The sequence below is a fragment of the Pipistrellus kuhlii genome, unplaced genomic scaffold (genome assembly GCF_014108245.1).
Source record: "Pipistrellus kuhlii isolate mPipKuh1 unplaced genomic scaffold, mPipKuh1.p scaffold_m20_p_44, whole genome shotgun sequence".
NCBI lineage: Eukaryota > Metazoa > Chordata > Mammalia > Chiroptera > Vespertilionidae > Pipistrellus > Pipistrellus kuhlii.
The window spans coordinates 1,388,535-1,398,618 of record NW_023425545.1 but is presented as its reverse complement, the minus strand read 5'-3'; the positions used below and the strand labels follow the sequence as shown (position 1 = coordinate 1,398,618).

General features: G+C 61.1%; 1 pseudogene; it reads right to left on the bottom strand.

Annotated features, from left to right (window-relative positions):
• Nucleotides 1-2,985: 2,985 nt before the first annotated feature.
• Nucleotides 2,986-5,077, bottom strand: LOC118704456 (annotated as a pseudogene).
• Nucleotides 5,078-10,084: the final 5,007 nt, after the last annotated feature.

The following is a 10,084-nucleotide window of genomic DNA, read 5'->3' as shown; positions in this document are numbered from 1 at the left end:
CCTGCCCTCCACCCCAAACAGCACGGGACCCAGAAAATAATAACACCAAAACCGTCCCTGCCCCTCTCCAGGCTGGGAACCTGTGAGGTGGGAGCAGAGGCACACGCGGCTCAGCTGGTCTGTGGGTCCTCCTCCAGCCCCGTTAAGAAATCTGCCAGCCACAGCCCCCAAAGGAGCAGCGGGCCAGTCACCTCCCCCATGGCTGGAGCTACTGGGCCAGAGTGGAGCCCCCAAACCTTATCTGGGGACCAGTCAGAGGCTGGGGGAGGAGAGGGGTCGGCATGGAGCAGCCACAGGCCTGGGAGGGCAGATGAGTTGTGAGCAGCTGTGCCTGGCTTCTGGGATAGCCACACATACCCCCACGCACACACACCCTGTACACACACACACACACGGACACACACACACACACACACACACGGGCCCAGCTGTGCTCTGGTTCCGGCCGCTGAGCATGATCGGCCCTCAGGCTCATGCCTGCGGTTCCCACACCCGACCACCTTCCAGGAATCCGGCGAAGGGGCAGGTTGTCGGCCGGTGGGCGGTGCCCGGGGCTCACCCCTCTGCGGAGAGGGACCGGAGCCGGGCCCTCTGGTGCCGGTGTGGGTGGCCCTGTCGGTGGGTGCGGGACAGTGGACGCGGACACCAGCACCCGGAGACGGGAGGAGGGAGGAGAGGACGGAGACGGGAGGAGGGAGGAGGGCGGCGTGGTCTCACCCCGGCTCCGGTGCCCGGTGTGTGCCTCCGGCATGGGAAGGAGGGTCTGCGACATTTCGAAGGCATGTTATCTGAGACACCAGACAACGGGCCATTCCAACGGCGAAGGCTGACCTTTGTGGGGGAAGCGGCCGGCCTGGGACGTGCCCGCCCACAGTGACCGCTTTGGGAAGGAATGCTGGTGCTCAGGCCGCCCTGGGGGGCACCTGGGCCTCCCTCAAGCGTGTCCGGGCCAGTGCGTGGCCCCTTTTTTGTCCACAAGGCAGACCTGGTGGCCAGGAGCGGGGAGGGGTGGCGTGGGCCGTGCAGCTCCGAGGGCTTAGGCAGAGCAGCGACCGATGCCACTGCAATGGCGGACACGCCCCTGGGCCTTTGTCACAGAACGTGGTCGCCCAGAGCGAAGCCTGATGCCCACACACACCCCGGGCAGTGGCTCCTCAGCTGTAACAGGTTCCGCCTGGCAATGAGGCGGGGAACGGGGGGGGTAGGGGGTGCACATGGGGACTGTAAACCTGAAACTGCCCCCAAAAAGTCTGGGCAGCCCGGCCAGCGGGCTCCGTGGCTGAGCATCGGTCTGTGAACCAGGAGGTCATGGTTCAATTCCCGGTCAGGGCATGTGCCCGGGCTGTGGGCCGTGCAGGAGGCAGCTGGTCCATGATTCTCTCTCATCACTGATGTTTCTCTCCCACCCCCTTCCTCTCTGAAATATATATATATATATGTTTAAGTCTGTTAACATTTTAAAGGCTTCTGGATGAGGTTCTAAAAAGATTTTATTTTTTATTTTTTTAAAATATATTTTATTGATTTTTTTTTTTTTAACAGAAAGGAAGGGAGAGGAATAGAGAGCTAGAAACGTTGATGAGAGAGAAACATCGACCAGCTGCCTCCTGCACACCCCCCACCGGGGATGTGCCTGCAACCAATGTACATGCCCTTGACTGGAATCGAACCCGGGACCTGTCAGTCCGCAGGCCGACGCTCTACCACTGAGCCAAACCGGTTTCGGCAGGGAGAAGATTTTAAATTAATCGGCAGCCACACACACACACACACACACATTTTCCAGGATTTAGTGTCTCGGGCTCAGGGGGCTGAGGACAGAACAGAACGAAAGGAGGCGGCTGCCCTCTGACCTTCCGAGGGGAGGAAGCGGCTGGGAACCGGCTGTCCGGGCTCGGACTTCTCATGCGAAGAAAAGGAAGGATGACTCAGCAGACGGGGTCAGAGGGCACGGAGAGCCCAGGCCAGGACTGGAGCCCCCACCCCACCCCCCTCTGCACAGGACCTGCTCCCCACGGCACATCCTGCTCCCAGATCTGAGCCCCACACCATGAAGGATGGTCCTGGGGGCTCCAGGGCCGGGCAAGCACACTGTGCACAGGGCGGGATGCGAGCCGTGGCCTGCGGGCGGCTGTGTCTGAACGTCTTTCCCAAACATGCCGCCCGGCTCTCCCCGTCCTCCTGCTCTTGGCGGTGTGGCCGTCCCCTGGGATCTGAGAGGCTCGGCGGGTTGTGATTCTTGAACTCGGAGTCTGGCCACCCGAGACTGCCACCCGATGGGAGTGTGTTCCTTCTCTGCTGCTGCACAACCATTCACTCCTCACTCACTGGTTTTGTTTTTTTTCCCTGCTTTCCCAAACTTTATTTATTTTTTTAAAATATATTTTATTGATTTTTTACAGAGAGGAAGAGAGAGGGATAGAGAGTTAGAAACATCGACGAGAGAGAATCATTGATCAGCTGGCTCTTGCGCACCTCCAACCGGGGATGTGCCCGCAACCAAGGTACATGCCCTTGATCGGAATCGAACCTGGGACCCTTCAGTCCGCAGGCCGATGCTCTATCCACTGAGCCAAACCGGTCTCGGCTTTCCCAAACTTTATTAAAGAAAAAGAAATGGCCGAAACCGGTTTGGCTCAGTGGATAGAGCATTGGCCTGTGGACTGAGACGTCCCAGGTTCGATTCCGGTCAAGGGCACGTACCTTAGTTGCGGGCCATCCCCGGTGGGGTTGTATAGGAGGCAACTGGTCGATGTTTCTCTCTCATCGATGTTTCTAACTCTCTATCCCTCTCCCTTCCTCTCTAGAAAATCAATAAAATACATTTTAAAAAAGAAAAGGAAAAGAAAAAGCAATGATGGCAAATCTCTAAAACATAGTCAGTTCTCTGGGATTCTTGCCTTGAAAATGTGAGGTTTGATTTTGAAACACCTACCACGGTGGGCATGGTTCCCATCGGTACTGAATAGGCGAGAGGCTGCAATCCTAAGAGGCCCATCCTCCAGCTTCCCCCCCCCCCCCCCCCCCCGTGGTCTGTCTTCGATCAGCAGGAAAGGCCCGGACAGCTGCCACGGCTTCGTCAGTTTTTGTCTGCGGCTCTGAGCTCTTCTCTGCGGCCATCGCAGAGTTTGAGCCGCCTCATTGCGAACTGCACCTCCGGCGTCAAAACCAACGCCATGCTTGTCTTAAAGCGACAGGCAACCCCTCTTTTGCTTGTTTAAATGCGAATTGCCGTAAGCACTTCCAGGTCATCACCATGACGCAGAATCTGAAGGTCAGCCAGAGCCTCACACCAGCCTTAACATCAGGATTGTTAACACCCAAACGGACCGATGGCTCTGCACGTTTAGCTGCAGTGTCAGCATGTCACGTGTGTCAGCGTTATCTCCGTGTTCAAGTCTAACGGCCAAACCAAGAAGCCAGTCAATTGTCGATCTTGATTCGTGAAAGGACAGCGAACACCTGGGAGATGCTTTCCACAGAACTTGGGCCGGTCACCGCTGAGGGTGCTTCTGAAATCCCCCGTCTTCAGCCCTGTGGTGTCTGACTTCCTGGTCTCCAAGCCAAACAACAAAGATTCTAAATCCTGTTTCACCTCTGCCGTCGAAGCCGGCGGGTTGTGGTAGTCGAGGGCCGGCAGCTTGCGGTGGACGTGGTCCAGGCTTCCCGCTCTGTCACCCCGGTCTCGGCTGGAGAGGCGGAGAGAGGAGCGGCTGGCGGATGCTCTGAAATGACCAGTGATTTATTTTTTAAAATAAATTTTGTGCCAAGCTGGCACGGCCATGGGTGAATCTGAGAGGGGGCGGTGAAGGATGGAGAAAAGACAGATGAGAGAATAAAGTTGGGTCTGGGTGGGACACTGTCTTCTGATGGAGAGATAACGCCATGGCCTGCAAGCCGAGTCTTTGTTTTATAGCCAGATTCTAGGAGGCAAAGGAAGGGCGGGTCACAAGGTCCTCGTGGTTTCGAATCTACGCAGTCACTCGCACCTGACCCAGCTGTTTACTGGCTGCACCTCCCGCAGCCCATGTCACTCAGCCACGTGGGCCCACAGGTGCGGACCATAAGGTCAAGCTCACCGCCACAGCTATTGTGCTGGGACGTGCACGTGGCTTTGCCAGGAGAGGACCGTGTCCTCTCATTAGTCCCAGGCTTGAACCTGTCCGCCTGCTGTAGCCGCTCTCCACAATATTTTTGATTTCCGAGAGGAAGGGAGAGGGAGAGAAATATCAATGATGAGAGAGAATCACTGATCGACTGACTCCTGCATGCCCCCCACTGGAGATGGAGCCCTCAACCCGGGCCTGTGACCTTGACTAGAATGCAACCCTCCGGTCCGCAGGCTGACGTCCTGTCCACTGAGTCCAACCAGCTAGGGCTCTCCTCACCTTTCTTCTCTCTCCTGTCAGCTTCTTACCCGTCCTCCCCCCCCCCCCCCCCCTCACCCCCGCCCTCCACCAGGCTCCCAGGCCCGAGTGGTCAGACTCGGCTGTGACAGGCCGACCCAAGCCATGGCTCCTGGGCTCCTGTCCTCGGGTCCGGGAGGGCCCTGGCCACCGGCGTGTGCACCCACCCTGTTGTCTGACGAGGCTCCGCCCTCTCCCTGCATGGCCCAGCGCTGCGGCCCTGTCACATGACCGAGGCCTTGCTGAGTGCGTGTGAAAAGGAAAGTGGGGGGGAGAGGGGGGAGCTTGCAACCTCGCTCAGTGTCTGGTTAAAACTGCAGTCTGACTGCCCCCCACTGCCCCCAAGCCCCCAACGGACCTGGGGAGCTGCAGAGCCTGACCCAGGGCCCGCCAGAGCTGCGTGGGGAGCTGTGGAGCACGCCCCCAGGGCCTGCCAGAGCTGCGTGGGGAGCTGTGGAGCCTGACCCAGGGCCCGCCAGGACTGAGGCGGCGGAGCTGGGGCCTGAGGCCGCCTCAGGAGGGGAAGTATGGGTGAGAGCCTCCCCTTGAGTGCGGCTCAGGCTTTGGATCCGGATCCCCTGGACCAGCACAAAGGTTAACTCCCCCGTCAGAGCCGGCTGACGGCTCTCCCGTGCACTCTGCACAGCACACGGAACTGGCGCTGGAGGCATGGCTATGCCACAGGCTCCTATGCAAGAGCGTGCACTGCATGCCGAAACCGGTGTGGCTCAGTGGACAGAGCGTCGGCCTGTAGACTGAAGGGTCCCAGGTTCGATTCCAGCCAAGGGCATGTACCTTGGTTGTGGGCACATCCTCGGTAGGAGGTGTGCAGGAGGCAGCTGGTTGATGTTTCTCTCTCGTCGATGTTTCTAGCTCTCTATCCCTCTCCCTTCCTCTCTGTGAAAGATCAATAAAATATTTTTTTTTAAAGCGTGTACTGCGCCACCTCCCCAGGAGCGCTCCGGCAGCACAGAGCGGAGGCCCATGCACTGCATCCCGTAACCACATGGCTTTTCCGTCGGCTGACTCAACGCATTTCTCGATTAGTCAACACGGTCCCTGCCCTCTCAAGCTTCCCGGCGTCGGTAACAAAGAAGAGAGAGAAGAGAGCAGCCGTCCCGGGCCTCGCCGGTCACAGGGGGCCGGGGCCAGGAGGGCCCCCCCTGGGCGGGAGACGGGCTGAGGCCCAGACAGAACAGGATCCATCAGGGGACGGAGGGGAGGTGCGGGCAGGGAGCAGCCGTGCCAAGGCCCTGGGGTGAGAACACCCAGCGGAAGCGGAGGAGGTGGGAGGCGGGAGCCCCGGGCGCTGGAGGGGTGTGGAGGCACCGCCTGCAGGTACGTCAAGGCCTCAGATCGCTATCCTCAGAGGAATGGGAGTCACGGAAAGGTCGGAGGCAGGGTGGGGCTGACACACCGGATCCGCATCCTGAAAACGTGGCTGCAGACAAACTGCAGAGACAGGAGGGCCCAGGGCCCAGGTGGGTGATGGGGAGATTGGAGGGGGAAGTGACAGAAGGGAGGGGGGGGAGAGAGAGAGAGAGAGAGAGAGAGAAAGGCGGGTGGGCGGGAGGTGCCAGGATGGCTCAGGGTTGGGGAGGGGGCACAGCAGAATGGCAGAGAGAAGGAAGCCTGAGGACCCACCGGGTCTGGGTGCTGGGGAGGCTGAGGAATCCACGGGGAGGCCCAGGTGGGCGGGGGGGGGGGGGGCGGGATGTGGCTGCTGGGAACCTGACATAAGGACACAGTCTCCAGGGTGCCTGCGGGAGACTGAAAACGAGCTTCACTCAGCAGCAGCTCCGGAGGCAAACACGCCCGGCCTCTCCCTGGGGAGACGCGTGTGCAGAGCGAGGGGTGCCCGCGAGGCGCCGGCACCGAGGGGCCAGGCAGGCCAGGGCCCGACGCACCCAGTGCCACCGATGGCTCACGGAGTGTTTCCGAGAGAGAGAGAGACTACAAAGGCCGTCTGGACTCAAGGTTTTATTTGTGTGGAAAACAGGCACATAAAACATCTGACGCAGGAAAACAAACTCTGGGAACGCGCCGCCAGATGCCGCGGCCGCGGTGGCCTACTTCCTCACTGTCCCCCGCTCCCGCCGTCTGCAGAGGGCGGCGTGCGTGCTCACACGTGGGCAGGAACGTGGCGAGGGCCAGCGCTGTCCTGACCCTTCTGCGGTCAATGTCGGCATGTTTTGTTTTATTTTTTTTTTTTTATTGATTTCAGAGAGGAAGGGAGAGGGGGAGAGAGAAACATCAACAACGAGAGAGAATCACTGATCGGCTGCCTCCTGCACGCCCCTATTGGCAATGGAGCCCACTACCCAGGCCTGTGCCCTGATTGGGAATCGAACCGTGACCCCACTGAGCCACATGGGCCGAGTTCAATTGGAGAGTTTAAGATGGGGTGGCTATGTGTTCATTTTGCCAAAAAGATATGATTTAAAGGACATGCCCGGTTGCTCCACTCTCCTGGGCCCAGCTCCCCTCAGTGTCTCTGGCTCAGCCCCTCAGCTCTCTGCTCCCAGCTGGCACCTCCCACCTCTCCCGTCTCCACCCCCCCTTCCCCTCCTTCCCCGCCCCCCCAGCCTCAGACCTGCTCCCCGACCGTGGGATAGGCCTGGCCTGGCCTCCCTCTAAGTGTCCTCCTGGCTGGGACCTGGTGGGGAGTGCTGGGCCTGGCTGATCTCTCGTCCTCCCACCCAGGGGCTGGAGACCATGCCCCCGCCCCTCCCCCGGCCACGAGACCGGGTGTGTGCACGTGGGCTGTGCTAACTGGTGCGCTTTCCTGTGTGGCTGCCATAAATCAATAAAATGGTTTATCAAAAATTAGCAGCTGAGCCGAAACCGGTTTGGCTCAGTGGATGAGCAATGGCCTGCGGACTGAAAGGTCCCGGGTTCGATTCCAGTCAAGGGCATGTACCTTGGTTGCGGGCACATCCCCAGTGGGGGGGGTGCAGGAGGCAGCTGGTCGATGATTCTCTCATCGATGTTTCTAGCTCGCTCTCTCCCTTCCTCTCTGTAAAAAAACCAATAAAATATATTTTTAAAAATTAGCAGCTGAGTTGGGACACACACACACACACACACACACACACACACGCGCGCGCGCGCGCACACACGCTCCCCCGGCTGACCCGGGCCGGTTGGATGAGGTTTATTCTTTAAGATTAACCTCCCAGCCCACTGCATTCCAGGAAACGGCAAGTTTACACTGGCCCTCTGTGTTTAATGGCCTGACAATAAAAGGAAACGTTTAAAGTTTAAAAAAGAGATGGCACTTGAAAGTTCATTTCTCAAGTCCTCCCAAGGAGCAAAGACAAATAAACGATAAAAAGAGAAACTTAAAAGACGGCGCTGTCATGGAGATAGCCATCGCCGAGGCAGACGTGGGGCGAGGCTGGGGCTGGAGCCACGCTCGGCCGAGGGGCCGGGGGCTCCCGGCTGTGCACATGGGCGGGGGGGGGGGGGCAACTACAACTTCCGGGCCTTGACCTCCCCCCAGGGACTCAACAAAAGGGGCGCCAACCCCTCCTCATCCCCCAGGAGATGGTGCTCTGGAGTAGAGCCCCCAGGGCCCCCAGGGCAGCTGGAAATGAGGGGGGAGGGAGGCAGCAGAGGGGGGAGGGAGAGGCAGCAGAGGGGGGAGGGAGGCAGCAGAGGGGGGAGGGAGGCAGCAGAGGGGTGCGGGAGAGGCAGCAGAGGGGGGAGGGAGGCTGCAGAGGGGGGAGGGAGAGGCAGCAGAGGGGGGAGGGAGAGGCAGCAGAGGGGGGAGGGAGAGGCAGCAGAGGGGGGAGGGAGGCAGCAGAGGGGGGAGGGAGGCAGCAGAGGGGTGCGGGAGAGGCAGCTTTGCTAGGCGAACCCACCAGCCTGATCCCCCAAACGTGAGCAAGGCTAACGCTAGTGAAGACAGGAGGGAGGAAGCCGCTGTGGAGGTGGCAGAGCAGCTGAAAACAATCCTATCTAATAAAAGGCTAATATGCAAATTATTCTGCAGAGAACAGGCTCCAGCAGGCTCTGTGCTGGGAGGAGGGGGCAGAACTACTGGTCGCTATAATGCGCTCTGATCACCAGGGGGCGGATGCTCAATGCAGGAGCAGTTCCCTGGCGGTCAGTGTGCTCCCACAGGGAGCACCGCTCAGCCAGAAGCCGGCTCACAGCTGGCCAGTGCAGGGCGGTGGCTGGAGCCTCTCCCGCCCCCGTGGATGCCTGGCTGCTGGCTCAGGCCTGCTCCCCTCCGCCACCCCCAGGGCTCCCAGACTGCGAGAGGGTGCAGGCCAGGCTGAGGGCACAAATCTCGTGCACGGGGCCTCTCGTCCTCAGATAAAAGTGCTGAGGGTCGTCAAAGACCATAAAAAACTAGGAAAGCAACACTGGCTTCGATGAGACAAAAACAGGGTCGTGAGAGAAATCCTGGAACTTCACGGCTCTGCAGCCCGGAGGCACCTGGTGGGACACACGGAAGACAGAGTGAGGGAGCCGAAGGTCTGACAGAGACAGGGCCCGAGACGGACCCGGGAAGCAGACAGAAAGGCAAGGGCCGTCGGCTGGAAATGGAGCCGTTGGCAAAGGGAGCTGCCGAGACCGGTTTCCCTGCCTCCCGGTGAGCCTGCCCCACCGTGGGAGCGGGCACCGCGGGCAGCTGTCCGAGGCGGGAGGACAGGTGCCGGGAGCAGGCTGGTCAGGGCAGCGGACCCGCTGCAGCCGCCGGCGGTGACTCAGCCCGGAAATGCCAGGTCCCCGCACGGGGGCGCCCGGCAGAGGAGTGGCCCCGGCGGACGTGGGGGCAGGAGCGCTGGCAGCCAGGCCGGAGGTCTGCAGTGGGGACAGGGCCTCTGCCAGTCACCCTTCCAGGAGCCTCAGACAGGCCCAGCCAGAGGGGGTGTGGGGGGTCACAGACAGGCCCAGCCAGAGGGGGTGTGGGGGGTCACAGACAGGCCCAGCCAGAGGGGGTGTGGGGGGTCACAGACAGGCCCAGCCAGAGGGGGTGTGGGGGGGCACAGACAGGCCCAGCCAGAGGGGGGGGGGGGGGGTCACAGACAGGCCCAGCCAGGGGGGGTGTGGGGGGGACACAGACAGGCCCAGCCAGAGGGGGTGTGGGGGGTCACAGACAGGCCCAGCCAGAGGGGGTGTGGGGGGGTCACAGACAGGCCCAGCCAGAGGGGGTGTGGGGGGGTCACAGACAGGCCCCAGCTAAAAGGGGGTGTGGGGTGGTCACAGACAGGCCCAGCCAGAGGGGGTGTGGGGGGGTCACAGACAGGCCCAGCCAGAGGGGGTGTGAGGGGACACAGACAGGCCCCAGCTAAAGGGGGTGTGGGGGGGTCACAGACAGGCCCACAGGGAAGAGAAGGTCGGGGCACAGGACAGGCTTGGTGGCTGGTGGGTGCTGGGGAGGCCCCTCGGAGCCTCAGCCCCGGTGACGAGGGAGCAGCGCCCCCGCCCGGCCAGACTCCGTCTCCGAGCCCCCGGCTCCAGGCCTGGCCTGCGGAGCTCTCCGGGCTGAGCTGTGGGCCCAGGACCTGAGGCTCGGCAGGGGGTCTGAGGGCTGTGCCCCGCTCCCCTCCGCCCCCTCCTCCCAGCACAGAGCCTGCGGGAGCCTGTTCTCTGTGGAACTGGCCGCTGGGTCTCCCTCTCCTCCTGCTCCCTCTCCCAAGGCGCCTGCCTCGCCAGCGCCCCCTGGC